Source organism: Anguilla rostrata, chromosome 10 (assembly GCF_018555375.3).
Source record: "Anguilla rostrata isolate EN2019 chromosome 10, ASM1855537v3, whole genome shotgun sequence".
Lineage (NCBI taxonomy): Eukaryota > Metazoa > Chordata > Actinopteri > Anguilliformes > Anguillidae > Anguilla > Anguilla rostrata.
In genome coordinates, this window is record NC_057942.1 from 3,855,764 (window position 1) to 3,881,833 (window position 26,070).

The 26,070-nt window shown below is 49.4% G+C and overlaps 1 protein-coding gene across 2 annotated transcripts in view; it reads right to left on the reverse strand.

The window, feature by feature from the left end:
- fam222aa (family with sequence similarity 222 member Aa) overlaps positions 1-26,070 on the reverse strand; it is a 139,298-nt gene that overhangs the window by 47,114 nt on the left and 66,114 nt on the right. The window contains exon 1 of one of the 2 annotated variants that reach the window (XM_064353525.1): positions 18,182-19,331. The exons of the other annotated variant lie outside the window; for it this stretch is intronic. The gene's annotated coding sequence lies outside the window, so the exon portion shown is untranslated. Of the gene's footprint in view, positions 1-18,181; positions 19,332-26,070 lie in introns of those variants that run through there. 2 annotated transcript variants of the gene reach the window in all.

Consider the following 26,070-nt stretch of genomic DNA (forward strand, 5'->3'; position numbering starts at 1 on the left):
TACCAGGAAGGAATAAAACCAAGCTGCAGTATTCCGCTCTCAAACCAAAGCACCAAAATTGGGTTACTGTGCCCACAACTTCCTAAATAACCAAACCCCCCCACCCCCACCCGTTTGGGTGTGTGTGTTGTGCACTATTCTGTATTTGAGTGAGGAGACGCCGGCACCCCTGACCGCAAACGCAGGGGCAGAGCCCGGCGTTTCCGGGACAAACGAGCGCCACGCCATCGCGAGTGGGCCCCGGATGACCCCCCGCGCCGTCACCTGCCGTATCCGCGCGCGGCCGTTAAGGAGTAAACGCACGCGACATTAACTCCCAACAACCAGCCGGAGCGTTTCAGCAAACGGAATATTACTTACTCTCCTCCCACCCACCCCCCACATCACCTCCTCCCCCCCCCCCCCCCCCGACTTCTCAGAGCGCGGGAAGAGCCATTCCGCTCCCTGACACCAACCAAAACCCGGGCTACAGGCTGATCTTAAAACTGCATCGGGCCTAACGGCGCCTGCATTAAACACATCACAAAAATTAACGATGAGCTAATCCCAGCATGCACTGCGTGAGCTACCGACTTACAATGTTCCTCAATCCTCACACAAATACACGTCATTAGCAGAACACCAGAAACGAAACTAAGCCAAGATTTAAAAAAGACAAACATTGTTGACGGTTCCCCCTGCGACTGGCCCCTGAACCCTAACTTCCTGAGCGAATCATGCAGCCACCGTTTTAATATTCAAGAAATATCATTATGGGGTAAGGGTTATTTAATGATACTCATTTTCGGGGGGAACAGCGCACCCTTATTCATAAGGTGGCGTAAAATGTGTGTTATTAATCTCCTCCGGGACCAGGGGCGGGGGCTGGGGGGCACAGTTTTAATTCCAGGATGCTTGCTGCAGAGTCCTGACAAACTGCCACAGAGATGGAAAGAGACCAGACTCCATTTTACTTGCTGCAAACATCACAGATGCAAAAAAAACACAAACCAAACAAAAAGAAGAAAAAAAAAGTTTTATAAAAAATAAAAATAAAAATGAGGGCAGCCTCACAGAGAGAGAGGATAAATGCTTCCAAATCAGAAGAGCTGAATTTAGAACATTTTTTTTAAAACTCAGATTGCGGGAAAAATTGATTTAGAATATTCTACACTGGGTGTCATTTTTATTTAACAAGTAATCAAGCAATCAGTCAGGGTAAGTCTAGTATACATAACTAAGTATTGGCTACGTATTTTTTGCTTGTTTGATCAGTGCAAATGAAGAAATGATTCAGCTGATTACACGATCAGAAGATAAGAAGTTGACATTTGAATCAGAATCAGTTCTTTTTCATTTGGATATAAACACTTTTAAACTGTATTATGGCTGCAGGATTTTTAGTGTTGATCACACTTTGCCGTCGGCTAACCAGGCAGAGGACACCCTGCGGATTAAAGCCCTCCCTCCCCCGGCGACACTACGCCCCAGCCCCTCCCTCACACCCCACCCTGCCCCCATTTTTGAGGGGGGGGGGGCAAGGTGACCCAGTCTACCAGAGGCCCTGTGAACAGTCAAAGGGAAGGCCTTCGCGTTCTCAGTTCCTCCCAACCCCAACCCCGCCCCCCCAGCCGGCTGTGTTTGCGTTGGTGGGGTTGGGTTTGGTGGGGGGGGGGGGGGGGGATACACCCCCTCTCCACTGTCTCAGGCCCCCCATTCAGCCTCCTGAGACAGCTCTTTTCACAGCTCACACAGGGAGGGGGGGGGGCCTCGACCCCCCCACCGCCGAGCCGACAGATGGGCCCGCTATCGAGTGAAGGATCGCGTCAGGAGCGCTGACCCCTCCACCCCGTCGCCAACGGAAACAATGGTGGGGGGGGGGGGGGGGGGGGTCAAGAGTGAGGCCTGACTGACGATGCACTTTTTGTTTGTTTTTTTTTCCTTCTTCTTCTCCTTCTTCTCTCCTTTCTTCTCTCCGCTCTGTGGAGCTATGCAGGGGCCGTAAAACCACGCGATGCTGAAAGGCCCACTATTGCGGGGTCACAACCGCACGCCGTCACATCACATGACCCCCCCCCCCGCCCCCGACCCCCCCAGGGGAACAGACGGAGTCCCTGAGACCGGCGGTATTGCTTTAAGCTCATCCTGCTTGTAAACAGAACGAAGAGAATAATTCCACACCACACAGACCTGGGAAGTAGCACGATGTGTGCACACACACACACCACACACCACACACCAACACACCCTCAACACTACACACCACCACACCCACACCCACACACACCACCACACCCACACCACCACACTATACAACACACACAACACACACCACAACCACCACACACACAACACAAACACCACCCACTCACACAACAACCACAACCACTACACCACAACAACACCACAACCCCACACACTCAGACTCGCTAACACAACACTAAACACAGCAATCATATACACACACACAGAAACACACACCACACAGACCCAACACACACACACACACACACACCACACACACACACACACACACACACACATACACAACACACACCACACTCACACACACACACACACTCACACACACAGACTCAGACTCTCTCATACACACACACACAACACACACCACACATACACACATACACACACACACACCTTCAGTCTTTAAACTACTCCATACCTCCACACCTCGCTGTTTATTTGCAACTTAAGCAGGACAAACCTCTCCCTCCAAAATTCGAAACGAGCACAAGCCAGGACCGACACCAACTGCCACAAACTGCCACTCAGAATATCAGCCCCAGTACGGCTGGCGGTCAGCGGCGGGTGACTCTGTTTCTATAACAACGTGACACGGTCAGCGCTGGCCGGTAACAGCTCCTTCACACATGATGGAAAGGCTCAAGGTTTTCTCCAGACGCGCGCGGGTATAAGAGTGGGTGACAACCGCTTGGACCTCCAGAGATTTAATTTCACCCATTTGTCCACATTTTGCTTCCTTTTATGTTGTTTTCTGTTAAGTGGCCTGAGGCCAAACGATCCGGCGGTGGAAGGCTCCAGACGCCTGAGACGGGGGGTAGCCTCCGGAGCGGGGGGGGGTGGGGGTGGGGCGGGGCGGGAGGCTTTCACTGGAGGGAAAGTCAATGCCTCTCCATTGACCCAGCGTCTGGCTCTGGGACAGTCCTATCAGGTGGCAGGGTTCGAGGGGGGGGTTGGGGGTGGTTGGGAGGGGAGGGCCTGCTGGTCAGGGAGGATCTGGTTTCCATGGGGAGGGGAGCGCCACGTCCCCATCGGGGGGGGGGGGGAGCCAAGGACACAGAGACGCTGGAAAACCCTAAATAAATAAATAAAATATCGGACGGAAGGATTCCACCAGGCCAGCAGGACAGTCTCAATTTCCTAAGAACCCAAATCGCCTGAATTAAAAAAAACAAAACATAACAGTCAAGCAGAAATATGATTTGTGCACACAGGGCTTGTGGGCTTATTCACCAGCGTATTAAATTAACTCCTTATAGATATTTAAGGGGAAAGTTACATTTTATAGACTAATAGACAGATCTCCTAAATGATTTACTCTCATTTATGAGAATTAACTCATTTGCTTTGATGCTCATAATTAAGTTTTGATTTGCGTGTCCCTTGCTTCTTCACAGCTGTCTCGGCCAATCAGCTTTGGCTTTAACGGGAAACAGCACAGCGTTAGCCGAGCGACGGGGTAATCCCGTTTCCACACAGGTCAGCTGTGGCTTACGTACGGGCCACACGAATTACATACAGCAGCGGCCCAGTGACCTCAGCAGGGCGTCGCCATCGTTCCGCTCGCAACGTTTAGCATTGAAAACAGAAAAAAAACACGCACAGCGAATTACTAAACCCGACCAAATTTACACGTATGAACGGAAAAACCAGGAAATAAAGTTCGGCCAAAGCAGAGCCATCGTTAGAAATTTATTAGAGAACAGGGGCTTCTTGTGCGGACAAAGCCCCGTTTTTTTTCATGGCGAGTTAATATGCAGTTCTATGCAGATACAACAAACAAGAACCCCGCCCCGCCCCGCCCTCCCTTTCCACCAAAACAGACGTTGTTAACCAGCCACAAGCCGCCATTCGACACGCCTCACCGGGGGAGGGGCCGGGGGGCCGGGGGGGGGGAGACGCGGGACTCGGGAGGGTATCCGGTAAAACCGGAAAGGCTCGGCCGCGCACAGATTGGCATCGGCTTCAAAGCCCCTGGAACAGCCCCTGGGGACCCGGCCCGGGACGGACTTCGGTTTCCAGTCCCGGCCACTGGGGGGGATTCGGTGTCTTACAGCAGCAAGGACACGGCCTCAGCCCCCCCCCTCGCCCTGCCCCGCCCCCCCGCCCCCCCCAACCCGCTCTCTCTCTCTCAGTGCAGTCTCAGCGGGACACCCCCGTCCCGACACACAGTACAGCCCGGGCCCCGCCCTCAAACTGAGGAAGACAGCCAATGTCACTGCTACTAGCAGGATGGGGGGGGGCACACTGTGGTGAGGGGGGGGGTATGATGGATGTGATCAGCATACCCCCACTGCTTTAAAAAAAGATAAAAAAAGAGAGAAAAAAACCCTCACTGCCAATCACATCAGCCAAAATCAGCCGAGAAATTTGAATGAAAAAACAGATCATAATCAGAGGATTTTTGTCTCTCTCTCTCTCTCTCTCTCTCTCTCTCTCTCTCTCTTAATTGAGGTTGTTGTAGGTTTGGAGCATGAAAGGGAGAGGGGAAAAAAAAGAACATGAGGGAAAAAAATAAAATAAAATAATAAAAAGGTTTTTCTGGAACCATATGGAATTTCTTCTTGCTCTGCCTTCAGAGAGACGAGCGGCATCGGCCTTCAATCACGCTCACACAATGCCGTAATCACCGGATGTCTCCGGCAACAATCCCCCCCCCCCCCCGGCCTTCAATGCGCCGCGACGGGCTGTCAGAGGAGAAGCCTCGGCGAGCGGCGGCCTCCTTAGGAGACGCGTCTAAGTGACACTTCATCGGAGGCGTTCGCCGGCGGCTCGAACGCTGAGGATCAATCAAACGCCAGCGTTCGAAAACCCCGTTTAAGCTCCGCCTCCACCCATCTCTGCTAAATAAAATAAAATTAATTAATTAAATAAAACTGTAATAAGCCAGTTATGCTCAATCAGGACGATTCATCAACAAGGTGGGGCCAAGCGATCGGAGTCCAACAGGCATGTCTGAAAATTTTATTTTATTTATTCCAAAAAGATGCGAGAGAAAAAAAAAAAAACATGTATCCAGTTTTACCCAGTTTTGATATTGGGGGTGATCCAGGTTAGAATCGAGTCGTTGCCCCTAAAAAGCAGTTTTATAGGGACAGAGGGAGGACCGGTGGCGGGGGGCGCCACGCCCCTGTCCGAGCGGCGAGCTGGGAGCTCCGCGCGGGGGGGGGGGTCACCCAGCGAGATCACATCAGAGACCCGCCGTCGGCCGGGACAGGAAGAGCCGTTTCGTTTCTCTCCGTCACTTCCTCCGGGCCTGGGTCCCCCCCCTCATCCCATGGGGGGAACGGCCATATCCAGCCTCAGAGATCCAGGGGTGCAGACCCGTCTTCTGGCCAATAGAGAGGCCTGTGTGCGGTTTGCCGCCCCCTCTGCCCCCCCCCCCCCCCCCCCCCCCACCCACCCCACCCCAGACGGATCCACGCTACCCTGCTTTTCAACTTCACTCTTTGGAGAAATCTGTGCTGCCAAAAAGACAGTGTGTGTGTGTGTTCGCTGGGGGTGTGTGTGTGTTGCTAGGGAGATGTGTGTGTGGGGGGGGGGGGGTGTATGTGTATGTCTGTATGTGTGTGTGCATGCGTATTTGTGTATCTGCTGTGTGTATGTGTGTGTGTGGGTGTGTGTGTGTTGCTAGGGAGATGTGTGTTGTGTGGGGTGTGTGTGTGTTGCTAGGAGATGTGTGTGTGTGTGGGGGGTGTGTGTGCATGTGGGGGGGGGGGGGGCTGTGGTGACTGAAGGAAGCTCCCGGTGGGTACTCCTCAGTTCCAGGCCATTACCCCTCACTGGCGGGGACTGTGTTTACAAGCAGCCATAAATAGAGCCTCACTCCCCCCCCACACCCCCACCCCCGCCTCCGTGGAGCTCCTGAGACGGGGGGACGGGGGACGAGTGGGGGACAGGGGGGACGGCGAGGGAGAATTCGCGTCTGAAGTCTACGGAGAGGATCGCGCGCACGGATGCATTGAAACGAGCGGGGGGGGGGGGGGGGACTCAGAGATAATAAATTTGAGAACTGAGTCAGGGGCTGGGACTGCTGTTCCAAACACCTGGGGGGGGGGGGGTTAGGATAACACCTGCACACATCTGGGACTGAGACCCCAGCCTCTCGGTCCAAGGGGCTGACCGTCTCCGGCTGGAAGGAGTCGCTAGGAACAAGGCGTCCCGTCGAATTTTGGCAACGTACCCCGAGGAACGCTCTTGAGGAGCTCGCTGACGAGCTCAGATCTGGGCGAAAGTGCACCAGAGAAGAGACGAGCGCCAGAACAAGGCGAACTTCCTGTCAACCATGATGTCACTTCCTCTTCCGAAAACGTGCAGGGGAAAAAAAAGTAATCACTCAGGTTTGTCGGTTCTCATGTTTTACCCATTTACTGGAAAACAATCTCATAGACATGAAAGTAAAGAAGTGATTTCTGCGATTCAAGATGCAGCACTTTAAACACATTAAAACATCCTTCAAGAGATTTAATACCAGGAAAGTAATTTTTATTCTCTGTCCGCCTACCCAAAAACGCACGACGGAAAATTGGGCGCAATTATGAGAGACTGCAGGCAGGGCCGGGCGACGGAAACATCGATGACTGCGGGACGCAGAGGGGCTCGGTAAATTAGGGGTCAGGAGAAGGATAATGCCCCTTCACGCTGTTAAGTAAACACTACACAGGCTATTACCACCGCAGTCACTTCTCCAGAATGAGAAATGGCTTTTCTATCTCGGACCGCTGGAACACGAGAAATATAAGTGGTGTGCGGTGCGTGGTGTGTGTGTGTGAGTGTGTGTGTGTGTGTGTGTGTGTGTGTGTGTGTATGTGTGTGTGTATGAGTGTGTGTGTGCGTGGTGCGCGGGGCAAACTTTTGAGAGCTCGTTCTGTGTTCACTTCTAAAAACACCAACGGACAATTATACTCAACAAGCCTGGTAATTAAACACGAGTGGCCACAACCAGGAACTCTCGCTTTCGCTCTCTCTCTCTCTGTCCATCTCGCTTTCTCTCCCTCTCTCTCTCTCTGTCCATCTCTCTTTCTCTCTCCCTCTCTCTCTCTCTGTCCATCTCTCTTTCTCTCTCACTCTCTCACATGCATGCACAGTCGTGCACACACACTCACAAACATATCCCCGCTCACACGCACAGACGTGCCACACACCACAGCCAGCACACACCACACACACACACTCATACATTCTCACACACACTCACATACACACACCACACACCACAAACACACACACACACCACACCTACACTGTCCAGCAGCACTCCACACACACCATCGCGACAATCTCCACACCTACCCCCCCACCCACCCTACCCCAACCCCGCCACACCCCACCTCCGCCCCCCCCCCGCCGTGCCTGTCCCGCCTCCCCGTCCCCCGACCCCCCAAAGCGGGAGCGCAAACAGGACACTTCATTACGCCATTAGGCCGGGCGACTCCTTCAACTCAATAAAAATGTTAATAAAACTAAGAGCTGGTGAGGAAGAGCCCAGGCAAGAACCCCCACCCCACCCCCCACAGCCCCCACCAGCCCCCCACCACACCCCCCCCAGCCCCCCTCCGCCCCCCACCGGATTCACAAACCCACCCAGCCCCCCCACCCCTCAGGACATTCACACGGCCGAACCCATTAAGATCCGCCCAAACCGCTGCGCTGCTTCGACACCCTGATAAACCGTCCAGACCGCGTTTATCTGGAGGACCCGCAGCCCCGCAGGGTAACAATATACACACACACCGTATACACACAACATACACACACACACAACATACACACACACAATATACACACACACAAACAATACGCACAATATACACACACACACACACAATACACACAATATACACACATACAATATACACACACACACACACACACAATACACACAATATACACACATACAATATACACACACACACACACACACACACACACAACATACACACAGTATACACACACACACACACACACAATATACACACACACATGCGGCAGGGTAACAGCACTGCGGGAGGGGAGAGCGATGGAGAAACCTCACACAGTATATACACTATACACACACACACACACACGCATATACAAATACACTCACACAGTATTCACATACACACACACGCACAATATACACATACACACAATAAACACACACGCAGTATACACACATGCACACAAACACAACACGCACACACATGCACAAGCACAAATTTACACAAACACACACATGCACACACACTAACAGCCAGTGGGAATAAATTAGAAAAAGGGGAAAACATAATGACCAAATAAATGACCAATCTACATGTGATCGTTCAGGTAGAGTGGGGGTGATCATTCTGTAGTGTAGAAGCCACACTAACCTCTCTTAAACTCACCCCCCCACCCCCCACCCCCACCCCCACCCCAACCACCTTCCTCCATCCATTATACAGGAAGGGAAAAAAGCCCCCCCTCCCTCACCCCACCCAAATAAATTAAAAGACCCATTAGGCAGATTTCAGAAGATGGCAGCCGGTTTATAATTATGCATGACATCTTTGGGAGATAAAAACTGATTACTGTGGTTGCGGGAGAGAGAAAAAAAAATTGCTTAGCAACCGGTCATTATCCCCGAGAGCGGATCGAGGTGACCGGCCATCCGTCTAGCTTGGGTCCCCCTTTCCCTGCTCCCCACCCCACCCCACCCCGCTCGCCGGCCCCCCACCCCCCTGCCTGCCTGCCTGCTGCTCCCCCCTCCCCCCTCGCCGCCGCCGCCACCCGCTCCCTCCCTGCAAAATACAAACAGAGATAAAGAGCAGCGCTATCGCTCTTGACACACAAATAGGTTAACACAATAAAGCCGCTTCGCCCCGCTCGCCCCGCTCGCCCGGGGGAGGGGAGCAATTCCACCGGCCGAGAGACAATAAAACAGGGCTGAGAGAGAGAGAGAGAGAGAGAGAGAGGAGGATGGATGGAGAGAGAAAGAGGGACAGAATGTGAGAGAGAGAGCGAGTGAGAGAGGGAGAGAGAGAGAGGAAGGGTGAGAGGGAGGGAGAGAGAGGGAGGGAGGGTGAGAGGGAGGGAGAGAGAGAGAGGGAGAGGGAGGAAGAGAGAGAGGGTGAGAGGGAGGGAGAGAGAGAGAGGAAGGGTGAGAGGGAGGGAGGGAGAGAGAGAGAGAGAGAGGGAGAGAGGGTTAGGGAGAGAGGGAGAGGAGGGTGGATGGAGAGAGAAAGAGAGTTACAGAATGTGAGAGAGAGAGAGAGAGAGCGAGTGAGAGAAAGACAGGGAAAGAGGGAGAGAGGGGAGGAGTGTGGTGAATGAGATATGGTGTGGCAAAGGTATGGTGTGTGCTGAGTTTCGCTCAGGAGCAGAGTGGTGTGGAGTGGTGTGTGTGTGGTGTGTGTGACGGTGCAGGAGCAAGGAGCAGAGGGAGGAGTGTGTGTGTGTGTGTGTGTGTGTGTGTGTGCACAGGAGCAGAGGGAGGAGAGTGTGTGTGTGTGTGTGCACAGGAGCAGAGGGAGGAGAGTGTGTGTGTGTGTGTGTGTGTGTGCTCAGGAGCAGAGGGAGGAGTGTGTGTCGGGGGCTGGCGAGCCGGAGGCTGCAATATCGGCGGGATTCTGCCCCCTCTGACGCGGGTAATAACAGAGACTCCCGGCTGCTGGAGGCTCGGGGACGGGGAGAGGGTCAAAACCGACCGACAGACTTTCACTCCTCTCTCTCTCCCCCCGGTCACTGGCGGCCGGGGGGGAGGGGGGGAGGAGGGCGAATCAAATAAAACTGAGCAAAATAAACTAAAATACAACTCCCACCCACCCCGGCAACAGACAGGCAAACCGGGCAGGCCCGAAAGCAGGCGGAGGGAAACTGGGGACGGTCCCGGGGGGGGGGGGGGGGTAGTACGGGGGGGGGGGGGGGGGCTGCCACGGCCAGGCAATAACCGACCGGAACTCTCCGGAGTTTTATTAAATCCCGCCGGAGACGGGGAAGCGGCCAGGCCGCCATCGCCTCCTCCCGCGGCGGGAAATCCCGTTACCATAACGATACGCGCCACCAGAACCGGTGCGAGTCCCTCTCCGTCGCCACGGCCGCAACGGTAACGGTGAATCACCCCCCCCCCCACCCGCGTAAGTGGCATCCATTCGCCAACGACACCACCCCCCCTCCCTCCTTCCCCCTCTCCAACCATCATGGGCGACATAGCTCAGGAGGTAAGACCGATTGTCTGGCAGTCGGAGGGTTGCCGGTTCAAACCCCGCCCTGGGCGTGTCGAAGTGTCCTTGAGCAAGACACCTAACCCCTAACGCCTAACTGCTCTGGCAAATGAGAGGCATCAATTGTAAAGCGCTTTGGATAAAAGCACTATATAAATGCAGTCCATTTACCATTTGCCATAGTTACAATCCTTAAGTCTGCAAACATGCACAGGCATTCAGAATAACAACTTTCAAATAAATAAATAAATAAAATAATAATAGAAAGGAAGCGCTAACCGAACTGCATTCTGCGGCTCATTTACCATCGCGCCACTGACCAAACGATCGCCCTTCGTTACGCGGATACGGAGGAGAATTAAATAACGCTGCCCTCGTCCCCCCGCCCCCCCTCCTCAAAAATAATAATTTATACCCAAGCATATCATTCATATCATGGTTATTGCCGTTCTGCTTACTCCAGCACAAGAATTATAAAGAGGCCCTTTGGTTCCTGGTCATGGGAAAATAAAATTTTTTTTTAAAAGTTATTTGTGTAATTAAATTTATCATCATCTCCAGGGCACATGCATCTCAGCGTCTCATAGGTGTTAGAGGAGAGTGTGGCAAAAACAGAAAAAGATACACCTGGCAATAAGGAGTGGGATAGACGAGAGAGAGAGAAGTGCACCTTTCCAAATATCTAAGAACAAAAAATAGAAGCTTAATGCGTCCGGAAGTACACGAAGTCGATGGCGTTGACTGGTTCTCCACTCCTCCTCCTCCTCCTCCTCCTCCTCCGACCCCCTGCGTGAGGATCAATGGCACCAGACGCGCTTCTCTCGCCTGCCCCCCCCCCACCCCCCAAAAAGCCGCCTGGCCCGGGGAGATCGATGCGGGTCGAAGGGAGGCAGCGCCATCGTCCCGCTGAAGCAGAGGCGTTCTCCCCGCCCTCCTTTCCTCCCGTTTTATTTCATATTCCAGGCCACGGCATCTCCGCGCTTCCTTGCCGGTCTTGGTTTCGGCAAGGGAATCGGCCGAAGCCTAAGGTGAGGACTCTACACCTTGCTCTGATCTGTACACACTGTTTGAACTGGAGTCACACACCATTTGAACCGGAGTCACACCCCGTTTGAACTGGAGTCACACACCGTTTGAACCGACACACCCATTTGAACCGGAGTCACACACCGTTTGAACTGGAGTCACACCCCATTTGAACTGGAGTCACACCCCATTTGAACTGGAGTCACACACCGTTTGAACCGGAGTCACACCGCATTTGAACCGGAGTCACACCGTTTTAGCTGCAGTCCCACTTTTACCCTGCTAGAGAAGGGCTCCAAATCCCATATCCTCCCCAATCAGCTTTTGGAACCTCAGAGGCACAATGGTGGGGGGTGGGGGGGGGGTGGAATCTTCTGTGGACAATTTGCCAACAGACGCCCTATCAGAGAGGCTTTTCTTCCAGAACGGTCCGTACAGCTGCCGTACAGACACAGTGTGTGTGTGTGTGCGCTCCTGGAACACTGACTCCATCCTGGTTCCACTCCTTAGCCTTCTAAAACAAGGCTGTGCATTGGGAGGGAGAGGAGAGGCATAAAAAAAAAAAATAAATAAATAAATGAAAAGGTGTTCCGGTGAAATGAATAAACGGAGAAGAATAGCGGGAGCGTGATTAACTCATCTCGGAACGCCGCTCAGCGCTAACCGGAGGAAAGCAGCGGAAATCAGTCATCCTGACAGTCATAACGCCACGCGGGACACATCAATTTCCTGCTAAAAGGAAAAAAAATCTTTGATGGGCCCCTGTCCCATCGGACCGACAGCCGGCACCTGTTAGGATCGCGCGGGATTGATCCCCCTAACCCCCACCCACCCCAACCCTCCCACCCCCCTTTTTCCACAAGAAGCAAGAAGGCATCCTGGTTCTTTTTTTTTTTTTCTCCCTGTTTTCTTTCTTTTTTCAAATCTGCTCATCGCCAAGACGAGCCCGCCAGGACTGCCGGACGCTAGCAGAGCAGCGGTGATGGCATCCGAAACGGCGGCGTCCGCGCCCGCCACGTGCCACGCCCATGCCCCAAGCACCCGGTCAGAGCGGAACGGGCCGGCGGCATCGTCCCGGCAACAGTCCCGGGAACTCCGTGGCCGAACGGAATCAAACGGACGCATCGCCACACCCGCCACATAACAAAGATCCTCTCCCGCCGGACGCCGGCAAAGATACTCAACCCAAAAGAAAACTTTTGTCTTTTTCTACCCCCCCCCCACCCACCCAAAAAGGGGAGAAGAGCCGTTTATGCATATTTTATTGTGGTCAAGTGAGGTCAACACCTGTCAGGCGCATTACCCAGAGTGAGAGGATGGGAATCCGGGACACAGACGACTAGGACACAGCGATAAGGACACAGGACCAGGGACAACAACACAACATGCCCCCCCCCCCCTCCCATCCCCATCCCACTCCCCCCACTCCACCCGAATGAGCTCCTCGCATCTTCACTAAAACCCTCTAATCCTTCTCTGTAAACATTAACGCACAAAAAAAGAGAGAGGAAAAAAAAAACAAGGAAATTTTTTTTTTTTATTGTTTCTTCAAAGGCTTCATTTAACCACAAACGCAGCCGGAGCCTTCAGCTAAGAGTCCACAGCGGGTCGTAAGAGCGAGACGAAGAAGCGCCCTTTCAGCGTGTGAACGCAGCGCGGGACGGCTTCCTGCAAACGGCGTCAGCGCGGGCCTGTGGAGCGGCCCCCCGCGTCAGGTGAGAGGCTTATCTGGGGGGGGGGGGGGGGGGTACGGCCCTGTAACCACCCCCCGTCACATCGCCCCCCCACCCCACCCCACCCAGCGCAGTCAACCTGCCAGCTCACGGGCCCCCAGCGACCGCAGACCCCCCACAGAAAACGACCTTTTACGCCACAAAGCACAGCGTGCGCCCATTTTAAAAATAAACTGCCACAAAGTCTGGAAACGCCGGCTTATCAAAAAAAAAAGAAAGAAAAGAAACATCATTCAAGCGCAGCGTTCTGCCAACTCCTCGAAAATGGACAGAAAACGTGTTTCTATTCTAAACAAACCAAAAAAAAAAAACCCCACAGAAAAACTCTTTCTGTCACGAAGATTAAAACGTACAAAAAGCTTAAGACTTTGTTTTAATCGCAAAGTCAAAGCAGAAGTCGTTAGACGCCAATCACACCTCCCTGTGCACGAGCAATAAGGAATAACTTAAAAGGAACAAAAAAATCTATGAGAACTGGATGAAACACGATTTTGGGTGAGTGGAGGGAAAAAGGGGCGGTGGTGGGGGGGGGTGGGGGAGTTCAAGGACGCGGTGAATGACAGGCGAACAGACACGCCGTTCACCGGGGAGAAGGGCCCTGGCCGCCCGTGCGAAGGACAGATCCCAACAGATAGGAGAGCCCAGGGAGACCGTGCTGGCGCAACAAGGCGGAGAGAGTGTGTGTGTGTGTGTGTGTGTGTGTGTACGTGTGTGTGTGGGGGTGGGGGTGTGGGTGTGTGTGTTTGTGTGTTTGTTTGTGTGTGTGTGGCATGTGTATCATGTCGTGTGTGATGTGTGTGTGTAGCATGTGTGTTGTATGTGTGTGGGGTGTACTGTGATGTGTGTGGTGTGTGTGACTGTGTGTGTATAATGTATGTGTGACGCTGGTGGTGTGTACATGTGTTGGTCTTGGGGTGGACACTGAGCCTACTGGGGCATGTCATAAAGTGACAACACTGGACAGGCAGACAAACAGCAGACCCCCCCCAGACCGGGGGTGAGACAGACCGTGAAGAGAACAAGGTCACGTGTCCCAAACACAGCGCATTCCGGGGGGGGGGGGGCGGCTCAACACCTACGATCAGGATTATAGGGGGACTGCAGGAGACTCCTCCCCCTGCTTACAGGACGTTCCCCTGTTTGTAATTCCACTTTGTCCCATCTCCGAATGACTCACTTTGACCCAGTTTGTGTGCTGAAGACCTTAATATAGACGCTACAATAACAAAGCCATTGTACACAAATATATACAAAATATTAAAGAATAATAACGAACAGATTAAGACATCTTACAGGAAATTAAAAAGTGCCGCCATGCTACAGATATTCACGAGCAGAGGCCTTACTTGGGAAATGTAACAATAACAACAATATATTCACACTACATAATCATATTGCTGTCAATCAATCACGGTGAAAAAATTCGTATGTTAGTGTGCCCTTCCTACCAGGAAAACCTTGGCGGGTATTGAATATTGAATGCATAAATAAATACCTTCCGCAATGTCAGTTCTGTCCTCCAATCCTTCCCCTTGGCTACCCCTGCTCAACATGCTACCGCAACATGCGAAGGAAGGGCGAACTTCGCACTCATTAATTCGTCTTTTAAATTGCATTAGGCTTGCGATGTCAAAGAGGGATGCACTGTCAAGTCAAGATGCTTAACCACAACCACTCAAACCCCCATGAACTCGACAGAATTATGAGATAAGACCAGTCAGGCTAATTAGCTGTCAAGCCATGATGTATTAATGTAAGTCACTTCCTGAGAAAAGCTGCCTGCAATTACTCTGCATTTAATTGCAAAGTAAGACTCGGGCAAGGCCAACGTGTTTATTTACGGGCACGGTGCCGGCTTCTCCCGGGGTAACTGCGGGCCTCGGAGAGAGCGGAGCGGAGGGACAAAGCAGACGGAGAAAAAAACGAAACAAAAACAGAAGATGAGGGGGGGAAAAAACCAAGGTAATTCAGTGACCTAGATATTAGGCCATTCTGGATACACAGTGGTCGAAACATCACATTGAGTTAAGGCCACCGTCAGGCCGGGGAGGCGTAATTTGTTTAGGAAAGAAACGGTCGCATAGCTAATACGGGCACAATTTGCTCAGCGGGTCACGAATGTACAGTAGGGGAGTAAATGAGGCGATTCTCCTCCCCCCCTCAGGTGAAGCCGGAGCCGAAGCCTCATACATCACCGGATGTTTTATTCAATAGAACAGAACAGGCGCGGTGGCAGGTGTTGCGGCCGGATGACGAGAGGCGCGCGGCTCCTTTATGCCGAGGAACCCGTTAGATTCAATATCGTGCCAAGCCCTCAGGTGCGCCGCGGCAAGAAAGAGAGAGCCTTCGGAGCGATATAACTGACGTCTCGCAACTGAAACCATCCGTGGCACAGCAGACCCGGTAAAGTTCAGCTACACAGAGACTGAAAAGGGGGACCATTATGCCATGGAGAGACCCAGCCCGCCGGCCGGGAATAGTAATCACGAAGAAGAAGAAAAAAATCTTTAGATTAATGACAATGACAGACGCAATAAGCAACAACGGTAGCCTAATACATTTGAATAAAATAAATCATACGCGCTCCCATGAATAATATACGAGTGAAAGCTAAAATAAAAAGGGAAATCTCGCTACGGAAGAATCAGAGAAGAAAGGCATGACTGAGACGCATTCGCCGTGTTCTCTGAACTGGAGCATATCCTCGGGGCGAGATTAACTAGTTATTTTTATATTTTTTTAAATTCCAAATGAATAAATTGCGGTGGGTTAGTCCATAGCACGGCCAACTCCGGAGCCACGTGCTAGATCCCCCCGCCGCGTGCGCGCGGGTTCGATTCCCCAACCGTGGCGCCGTCTGGGTTGTGATCCTCCTCCATCTGTTCCTCCCTATTTTCTACCTGTCTGAATGGGGAAAAAGGTACTAATGTGCCCTCTCACTTTTTTTTTTTTAAATAAAAGAAAATGAACTCATATCCAGATACTGCACCGAGTCTCGCGACATACTTCTCAAGACAAAATGCTCTTTTTGTAATGTGGGACCTTCTGGAAGACTATAAAAAACAAAACACACATAAATGAATGTTCGTTAAACGACTACAAGTTGCAGAATGCACACCAAAATTTTTCATGAAAATGTTCTCGGAAAGAGCCGTTTTTTTAAAATTCATAAATAAGTCTGTAACTACTAAATACTTTTGACCACCAAGTAGATCCACAATACCCTCACATACACGTAGGCTACAGCGATAAAACTTCAAAGGTCATTTTCGGAATTGAAAAGACTACGCCTCCGTCTAGCATCGAAAACATCTGTCCATCACCTTCTCGCAACCAGTGACCACCCAAAATAGCAACAATAATAACCTGTCAATCAACCGGACAGGTCATTTAAACCGCTAGGCCTACTTAAAAAGAATTCTCAAACGCAGCCTTATATACATTCATTGCATCCGACACAAAGCTTCACACAAGCCGAATCGAATACCTTGAAACTGAACAGCTGACACAGAGCCAGCTAGATCCAAAACAAAAAATGCATTTACCACTGTTGTCAATTACTGAAACAAATGAATGTGTCAAAGCCATTTGCGGCTTTTTCAAAATGTCATTTCCATAGCCGTGAGCAGCAAAAGCCTTATAATTAAACTAAAACTACATTATGTGGGGAAAAGGGAAACACAACAGGCCTGGGGAAAGTTACTACCTAAGTTTAGACTCTCGTATTAAGTAGCTTCGACAAACATGCAATATCAAAGCAAGTTCACCTTGCTACAGTTGTGATTATGAATTGGGGGGGGGGGGGGGGTCACGAGCTGTCTCCCATTTGAAAATGCCTTTTCCAACTGACCTGTGTTCACAGTCAAACGGAACTATGTGCCCCCGGGTATACTTTAACCTGTCTCCTTGCGAGTGTGTTTAAAGATTAGATTGTCGAGATATGCAAACGGCCTGTTCTTTGAAACCGCTCCAGTTTCCAATACAGCCGAGGGCACACGTAGGTCTGGGTGTTGACCGCATTCAAATGATTTTGTGGAAACAGTCGAAACATAAACCATAAACTGAACACAGAAATAGGCAACGCAGTAAAATAGAGCGACTGGCTTACGTGACGGTCTATCCGACGCCGGAACTTCACAGATAATGCACTTTAAGACTTTATTTTTCCGAAGCGATAACGACACTGGCTCCGAGCATATGGGTTTCGTCCCACAGGATATTAAGAGCCTTTATCAAGAGCGCGTCAAGGCCGGAATAACTTTCCGTGCGATACTTTTAAAAGGAAACAGGGCGACAGTGACGGCCAGGGTCGGGAAAGCATTAGCCAGCTAATTGCCGCTGTAACAATTTCCCGTCACCGTGCTCTGAAAAATAATTTGACACAGCGAGGCGTGTAGAAAAGAATTTCACACCCCGGCAAGAGACTCTCGGCGGCCAAATATTAACCTAGCTGCTTTGCCATGGGTTGCAATTCCTCCCATTCGCGTCCCCGGCCGTATATTTAATTGCCAGGCATCCTTTAAAAGGCCAATATTGCACATCAAAGCGGTCCTTTCAGCCATTCAGATTTTGACACCTTGATTTTACAGCACTTCCTTTATGGCACCGCACATGCATCTCTGAAAACAATTAAAGGGGTTTCGCAGGCTTGAAAGGGAAATCGCATTTCAGAGAACACCTCTTGCTTCCCATTTATATTCTACGGACAATTTAGATTGTGACAAAGGTAGTAAATTTTTTTTTTTTTTTTACATACAACAGGCAGCCCGTGTTAGCTAAAACCTACGCAGTCATTTCAACACATTTACCTACCAACGGCTAGCCCAATTTAAATAGCCTGCCCCAGTGTATGCGAGTATAAAGCAAAAAAAAAAAAAAAAACTAGCCCATATCTCACTCTACCTACTTTGTAAAGCGATAAGGTCTGGTCGGTGTTTTCAAATGCAACATTTGGCTCATTTCGCGTGAAAGGCCAAAAAAAAAGAGAATAATATTTACCATAAATCGTTCGGTGGTGCAGGCTAGAATTCCATGCAGGTTGCTGCGCCGTGCAATCTGCTTCAGAACGTCGCGGTCCAGAGAGGAATCAGAGGTTTCATCCCGTATTCCAGAATTCGGCAGTAATCCTAAATATTTAGTTCGCTACTTTCCCCGTTGAGCTAAAGCGTATTCAGTTGTACCCCTCTCCTTTTTTCAGATGGACACAATGGTAGCGGACAACGAATCAAGTTCCAAATCGACGCTCGTTTCTCGCCGGGCTATTCGATTTTCTCCACGATTCGGTAATCCAGAGTCAGACAGACAAAATGTGGTCGGTTTCTGAGACGTTTCTTCGCCCGCTTGAATGAATGAAAGGAATAAAAGAAAGAAAGAAAAAAAAAAAAACCACTGTCAGCAATTCCAGGAAGGGAACGCGCAAGCTAATCGTTCCGATTAACTGCGGTCTCAGCTAACGCATATAGCTACTGAACCTTTTGCTCCCCGAAACAAAGTATCGAAACGATCCAGCTTCGCTTGCCCTTTTTTCCCCGTCGTTTGTTTTCTGAAGCAATCTCTGTAGTGCGATTTTCGTAAAAAGAGAGTGGCGGGCGACAAATATAAATCCAGCAACAAAATATTATGATTCCCGAAACATAGTTGATGATGAACACGTATAAATAAGTGCTTTACGGCTCAATCGAATCCACCTGCTATGTGCAATTTTCTGAAACCGGACTGCCAGTGCAGCTAGCTAGATCGCTAATATTATACGGTAAAGCTCAGTCGCTGGATCCCCGAACAGTTTGTTTTTAAGGCTAAATCCTTTTCATCAATCAAAGCCAAGAGCAGCGAGCGAGGATTCAGAAACTGTATGTTTTCTGGATGATAAAGCCCTGTTCGTTTGACTGGTTCTCCGTGGCTGTTCCTTCATCCCTCGATCGGAGAGCCCCTTGTCCCCTTGAATAAAAATCTTGCTTTCAAATTACAAAAATTGGTCCAAAAAGGCTCGTATTGTACTGTTCCCGACATAAATCTAATTAAAAACGGTCAGCGATTACGCCGGATGAATAAATTGAATGTTCCGTGCAGCTTTCTTGTCTCATAGGCGATCTTCCACTCCCCTGCACCGAGCTGCCGAAACTGACAATAACCCGGAACGAAGCAGACTCTCACAGTTCCACAGACCGCCCACCGACCAATCATTCCACAGAGGGGATTGAAACATTCCCACGGGCCGGCCAATCATTGGTAATGGAGGGCTGTTACCACGGTGACGCCGTGAGCGTCCTGGCGACAAGTCCTAAACCACGTTGTCTATTCGCGGAAAAATTTAAAGGACCAAGGAACTACTATATACTAGCTAGGTAGGCTAGCCATTCAAAAGGATAAACTCCACAAATATTTTAGATTTTGACGACTAGTCACACAGGTTTCGTATGTATTTTCGTTTGAATGTTATAAAATGTGCACATGTGCCTTTCCCAATGCTGGTTCACGTTTCCATTTACAAGTTATCTTAGTGTGTTTTCAGCATGGTGTATTTGGAAGGCATTGGGGTTGTTTTTAAATATGAAACATACGAAAGTAACCATAGAATGGTTCTTGTAAAAATAAAAAAGTCCATATTTAGAAATGTCAGATGGTATAGAAAGCCGATATATTAAAAATACAGTAACATTTAATGATGATTCACATGCAGATAGCTAGTTTGTTCACTTGATAACACCTATCTTTATCTATATTATTATTAATATTATATACACTGTAAATTAATATTTATTATTATTGTTGTTATTAGTCATAGTGATAGCCAGGTAATAATCACTAAAAAATAATAATGTTCATATTTCCTCCCTCAGTTATGAATGGTTATACACGTGCATAAACAAATGCTCAGTGATTTTAAAATTCTGGTGTGTGTGTGTGTGTGTGTGTGCGCGTGTGTGTTATTGTTATAAACTCCATAAGTGTGACTTGGAGGTAATCTCATCCAATGTATAAGGTTCCAGACAGAATTATAGTATCCTCGATTTCCATGTTTCCTCATCTGTACAATTATGATTTCATTATACGATGAGCATAAAAGGGATTATGTTCATAACAAAGCAGCTAAACTGGGCAGGGAAACACATCTCCATGATTTAGAGAAACAATGCTCACACCTGCATTTCTTAGATGTGGTTAGCTAAACACGTTGAAGGAAAAAAATGGTCTGGAAACACACAGTTTTAAATAATTAGTCATCATGGTAGAATCCATTACTGCCATTTCAGTATCACACTGAATAGTGTGGACAATTAGCATCATAAACAAAAGTGTACGTATTGTTCGCATTATATTTTGAGCAATGTACCTAACAGAAAAGAAACCCCTGTCATATTTTATTTCAAAGTTTAGTTTTTTTTTTTCCCTGCTCAACCTCATCACCTTTAGCCTCCTCGTGGGACTGGAATAACTGTTTTTTTCAACATGTTTATGAACTATGTCATACGCAATATCTCATCTGTGCTATGTCATATACTGTCATATGCATTATGTCATCTGTGCTATGTCATATGCAATATCTCATCTGTGCTATGTCATATACTGTCATATGCATTATGTCATCTGTGCTATGTCATATGCACTATGTCATCCAGTGACATTCTAATCAAGCCAGTCTAAACAAGCTTTAATTATTTCTCAGTGCCCGATTAAATGTTTTTATGCTGTTCTCAGACAACACCTTAAGTCTCAGTTCAGAAAGGGGAAGTTGTGAGAAGTACACACATACTGGGTATATGATAATTCTGGGTATATGATAATTATATCCTGAGATATGTTTTTTTGTTGTTGTACATCATCAGCATTTTACTTTACAGTTATCTCTAAACATACGTTAATCTATACGGTAAAATGCGCAGAGTTAATTTAACTCTAACAGAGTTTATGTGAGTCAGAGAAAGAGTAAATGTACTCTATCAGAGTAAAATATACTCAAGTTGACATAAAGCTGAACATTTCACTATATTGGGGGCTTGAAATTCATGGATATTCAGAAAATCAAAAATACATTAGTTGCAACCCTGCTGTGGGGTTCTCCCATAATCATGTGGTTTGCTATTTATAGAAGACTGTCCAGCCAGGAAGATCTGCGTAAGTGTGCAGTTCATCACTGCAAATGTAATGAAGACATGCCAAAGACAGTTACGATTTTCAGTGCTAATGACAAAATTAAACAGCTCTGGAAAGTCATTTCTTATACTTCTACTATTCCTGCTGCTGCTCCTACTACTACTACTACTACTAGCCTACTATGACAGCATTTCAATGCTAAAGACAAAATTAAACTGCTCTGGAAAGTCATTTCTTATACGGCTGCTACTACTACTAGTACTGCTACACCTAATAATAATAATAATAATAATAATGACAGCTCCCAAATAATTGCATTCTTTAATTGTGCTGTTTCTTTGTTGCTTGTTGTATGATCTCTAGTGAAATCTGAACTGCTAATTCATGCCTTTTTTTAACGAAATAACAGATCACCGTGCTGTACCTTGTTTTCATTTCACCTGCATCATTAAACCACAGGTGCCTTCCCAGACTTGATAATTATCATATTATTGGAATTTGCACTGTTGAGACGTGCCACTATCAAATTAATTAGAATTCCTGCCTTCTAATAATATTTCTACGAATAGAACAAAAAATACAACAAGGCCAAAGCAACACTGAGAAGAGAGGAACTGAATATCAAACACAGCAGTGGCAAGGTTTGTTTACATGTGGCAGCAACGCAAGGTGACAGAGAAGGATTGAGCAAAGACAGCCACATTCATTTAGCCAAAGCCCATAAGGTAAAAAAAAAAAAAAAAGACAAACATGTCTAGTTTGGCCATAAAAATGGCCATTTGTGGGACTTTCCAAGTCAAAGTAAAACGATTACTGTGATTAACGGAGGACAAATACTCTAAATGTCAGCTTTCCAGTCCGACAAAAAAAAAAAAAAAAAATCAGTAAGGATTCAATAAAACCGCCTTTAAAATTCAACTCTGGCAGCCATACATGCCCAACCACTGACCAACAACCCGTCCATCTTCTGTACGCTCATAGAAAAACACATTTGGGTGGCGACTGCACTGAGGACTATTATTTGAAAACACATGCCAAAAAAAAACATATAGTTTTTGGTCTTCAGTCTGGACCTGCAGGAACTGCGTCTCAGTGCACAGGAACTGCGTCTCAGTGCACAGGAACTGCATCTCAGTGCACAGGAACTGCGTCTCAGTGCACAGGAACTGCGTCTCAGTGCACAGGAACTGCGTCTCAGTGCACAGGAACTGCGTCTCAGTGCAGAGGAACTGCGTCTCAGTGCGCAGGAACTGCGTCTCAGTGCGCAGGAACTGCGTCTCGATGAGAAGGAACAGAGCTGCTCCATTACACAGGCTCCACAGCACAGGCCTGCCACTGATTGCAGTGCCATCAGATAGGGGTGGAATTGATGACCTGGCTTAAGATGGATTTCTGAAAGCGGGCAGGCTTAAGCCTCAGCAATACTTCCTGGCTTTTTTTTTTTTTTTATACCAGGGCTGGCTGGGGCGCACGCCGAACGTAGCGTCGAGCTAGTTATGAAAGGTAAAGGCTGACGCGAGCCGCTCTCCTTCCCAGTTTCGCGGTGCTCGCGCCCGCTGGAGGGCGGGTCCGTGGGCGGACGCCGCGAGCTCTCGTTCAGCAGCCGCGGCGCGACCGCGATCGAGCCCCGGTCGTGTTTTTCACGGGCAAAAACCCGCGTCGCAATTTACCACCGCAATCAAGCGACTTCTTCAAAGGCAGAGGTCAGAGGTCGGAGGTCAAGCCGGCCGAAGCGATTAAGACCCCCCCCCGATCCGGATAGAAGTGTATAATCTTACAGCAGATGGGGAAAAAAAAAAAAACTAAAATATACTTCCATTTGGTGCCAAAGCGGGTGAACGCGCGAGGAAGCACCGCGGCCAATTCGCCTGGGTTGGGGGCGGGCGGCTGGCTTTGGTCGCAGACTTTTTAACATCCCCCCCAATTCTGTCGCGCGCAGCCCAGCCGCCAATGGCCCAATGAGCTTACAGTAAACGGCGTGACACGTGCCCGATAGATTTCAGAGTGCTTTAGTGCGGCTCTTGGGACAGGGACGTGAAACCAGCTCCTCCCAGATCCAAACGAGGTGCCTGATGGAGTCACAGGGCGTATTCCGGCATATTCCGCCGGAGTTTTTTTTTTTCCCGGAATCAATCTGCGGTAACGAAGGCGCAGTTTTAATTAAGTGTGACGACGCCTCGGGCTGGTTTTTTGCGGGGTGGGGGTGGGGGGGGACCTCATAAACAGCGCGGCGCTGTCATAAACCAGTTTTCGGCGTCAGTGCCTCCTGTGCGCCCCTTCGATGCGATCCCGTCCCCCCTCCCCCCCCACCCCCCCAACCCCGGCAGAGTGAAACGGTGCAGCCGTGCAAAGTTCAAGCGCTCGGCGAAAAAACAGCAAAAAAGGTAACAAACGGAAAAAGAAAAAGAAAGAAAAAAAAAATCGATGCGGCAAAGGCATGGAAAAAAGAGATAGCATTGATTTATCCGCCATCGATAGGCAGGATCAGGGCCTCATACCCCGGGGCACAAGCTCGCACCGTCTGCCAGCCGGGGGGGGGGGGGGCGGGATCTGAAGAGATGTCAAGTGGTTAGAGGACACAGGGAGGAAGATGGGGGGGGGGGGTGAGGAGGGGGTGCACTGCAGAAAGAGAGGGAAGGAGAGCAACATGGGGGGTGGGGGGGGTGCACGGAGAAAGAGAGGGACGTAGGGCAAGGGGGGGTGGGGGGGAGTAAATAAATAAATATAGAGCATTCAGGACAGGAGTGAGGCGATGAAGACTCTGGATCAGCGGTCGTGTTTGCAACAGATACTGGCTGCAGAAGCCTCACGGCTGTAGCATTAGCCTGACCAGGTGACAAACTGTCATCAGAGGCTTGGAACGGAGGAGAGGAGAGCAGCCCGGGGAGTCACCGCTGCAGACCAGATAAACAGAGAAAAAAAAAAACTGCCAGCTGCCACCGCTGTGTATCATAACTTTCAAATGATGGGAGATAATTTATCTGATCAATGAGATACCTTTCAGAAATTAAGCCCGTTGCTGCATTTTTATTGATGAAAGTCAATTCTGCGCCCCTCTCTGTGTTATTTACTGATAAATATTCTAACGTGCTTTCGGGCAACGGCTATGCTCATGGCACTCGAGCGAGCGTATGTAAAATATGTGTTATTTCGACGGATGCTAATGTCATATTTCACATTCAAATTATGAGCGATGAATAAAAGTTATTGTTATTCGCGCTAATGGCTGCCTGAATGGCAAGTTGTTTTTTTTGCGGCCGCGTTGGGATTTGCATACGTTACCCAGAAGGCCGCAGCTGTCTGTGCAGTTCTTGCTGAGTGCACATCCTCCATTTCAGAACAATGGGAATGGGTAGAACCATCGGTAGAACAGACATTGTCAGTGTAAAACACACCATGACCCCACGCCTATATTTGAGAACACAAACTATGAGGCAAGAAACCGAAACTTCCTTGTGATTCTCCCACAAACCGGTGTTGCCAACTTAACTTTGATGCTATAGGTATTGACTTTTTGGACAGCCCAGTAACCTTTTTTTATTCCTGAACCGTGACAAAACTTTAGCGACAGCTCAGAACTTTTAATTTAATTTCCCCCCCCCCCCAAACATCCATACACCTGGAAAGATTATGTGATAATAAAGATTGTGTTAGCACTCCGTTACGAATAAAATAATTAGTCTGTGCCCTGGGTAAATGCCTAGGAGTACACAATGCACGCATATCTACCGTTGCCAACAGCAACTACAGTTAACTGTTGTTGAAATTCTTTCAACCAATCGGCTGAGAGCGTTCCGAAGAGTTCCGAAGTGAACTTTGGAGCTCAGCCGCGATGCGGGGAGAGGTGCCACCAGACTGCTAATGCCAGCACCCGGCCCCGCGAAGCAGGGAGAGCGGTGGCAGAACTACAGGCCCCAGGGGTCCCAGGGGAGGAGGGGGGCGGTGGCAGAACTACAGGCCCCAGGGGTCCCAGAGGAGGAGGGGGGCAGTGGCAGAACCGCAGGTCCCAGAGGAGCAGGGGACGGTGGCTAAACCGCAGACCCCGGGGGGGTCCCAGGGGAGCAGGGGTTCGATGAGGCGTGAGGGATGGAGGGATGGTTTTGAGACGACACGGATGTGCCTGTCACCGGAGCAGGAGGCATGAATCACGGCGCGGGCTCACAGTTTCCATGCCGATGGGGGGGGGGAATCTCACCCCCCCCCCGGATCCTCATCTCACCGCGCTCACGCAGGAAGACAGCCCGTGTGTCAAGGAGTCCGGGTCAAATGGAAAAGACACTTTCAATTTCAGCACGAAAGAGCCAAAATGGCGCTGAACGCACCCACCTGCACATCTACATTACATTACATTACAGGCATTTAGCAGACGCTCTTATCCAGAGCGACTTACACAACTTTTTACATAGCATTTTACATTGTATCCATTTATATATCCAGCTGGATATATATACTGAAGCAATGCAGGTTAAGTACCTTGCTCAAGGGTACAACGGCAGTGTCCTTACCCAGGAATCGAACCTGCGACCTTTCGGTTACAAGCCCAGTTCCTTACCCACTGTGCCACACTCCGTCCTCCATCTACAGCTACAAACGGCCAAGAGCTGCATCGTCATTTTCCCTACAAACAAATGTGGTATTCAAGGATACTGTTACCCTCTCTGAAAACAAAAAGTGTCATTTAATAGGCCATGGTCATAAACGGTCACACTATCACCGATCTGGAATTATAAATGGTTATGGGGTAACGCAGACAACGCACAGGTAACAAACAGAAATAGGTGTGTCTGCTTCAA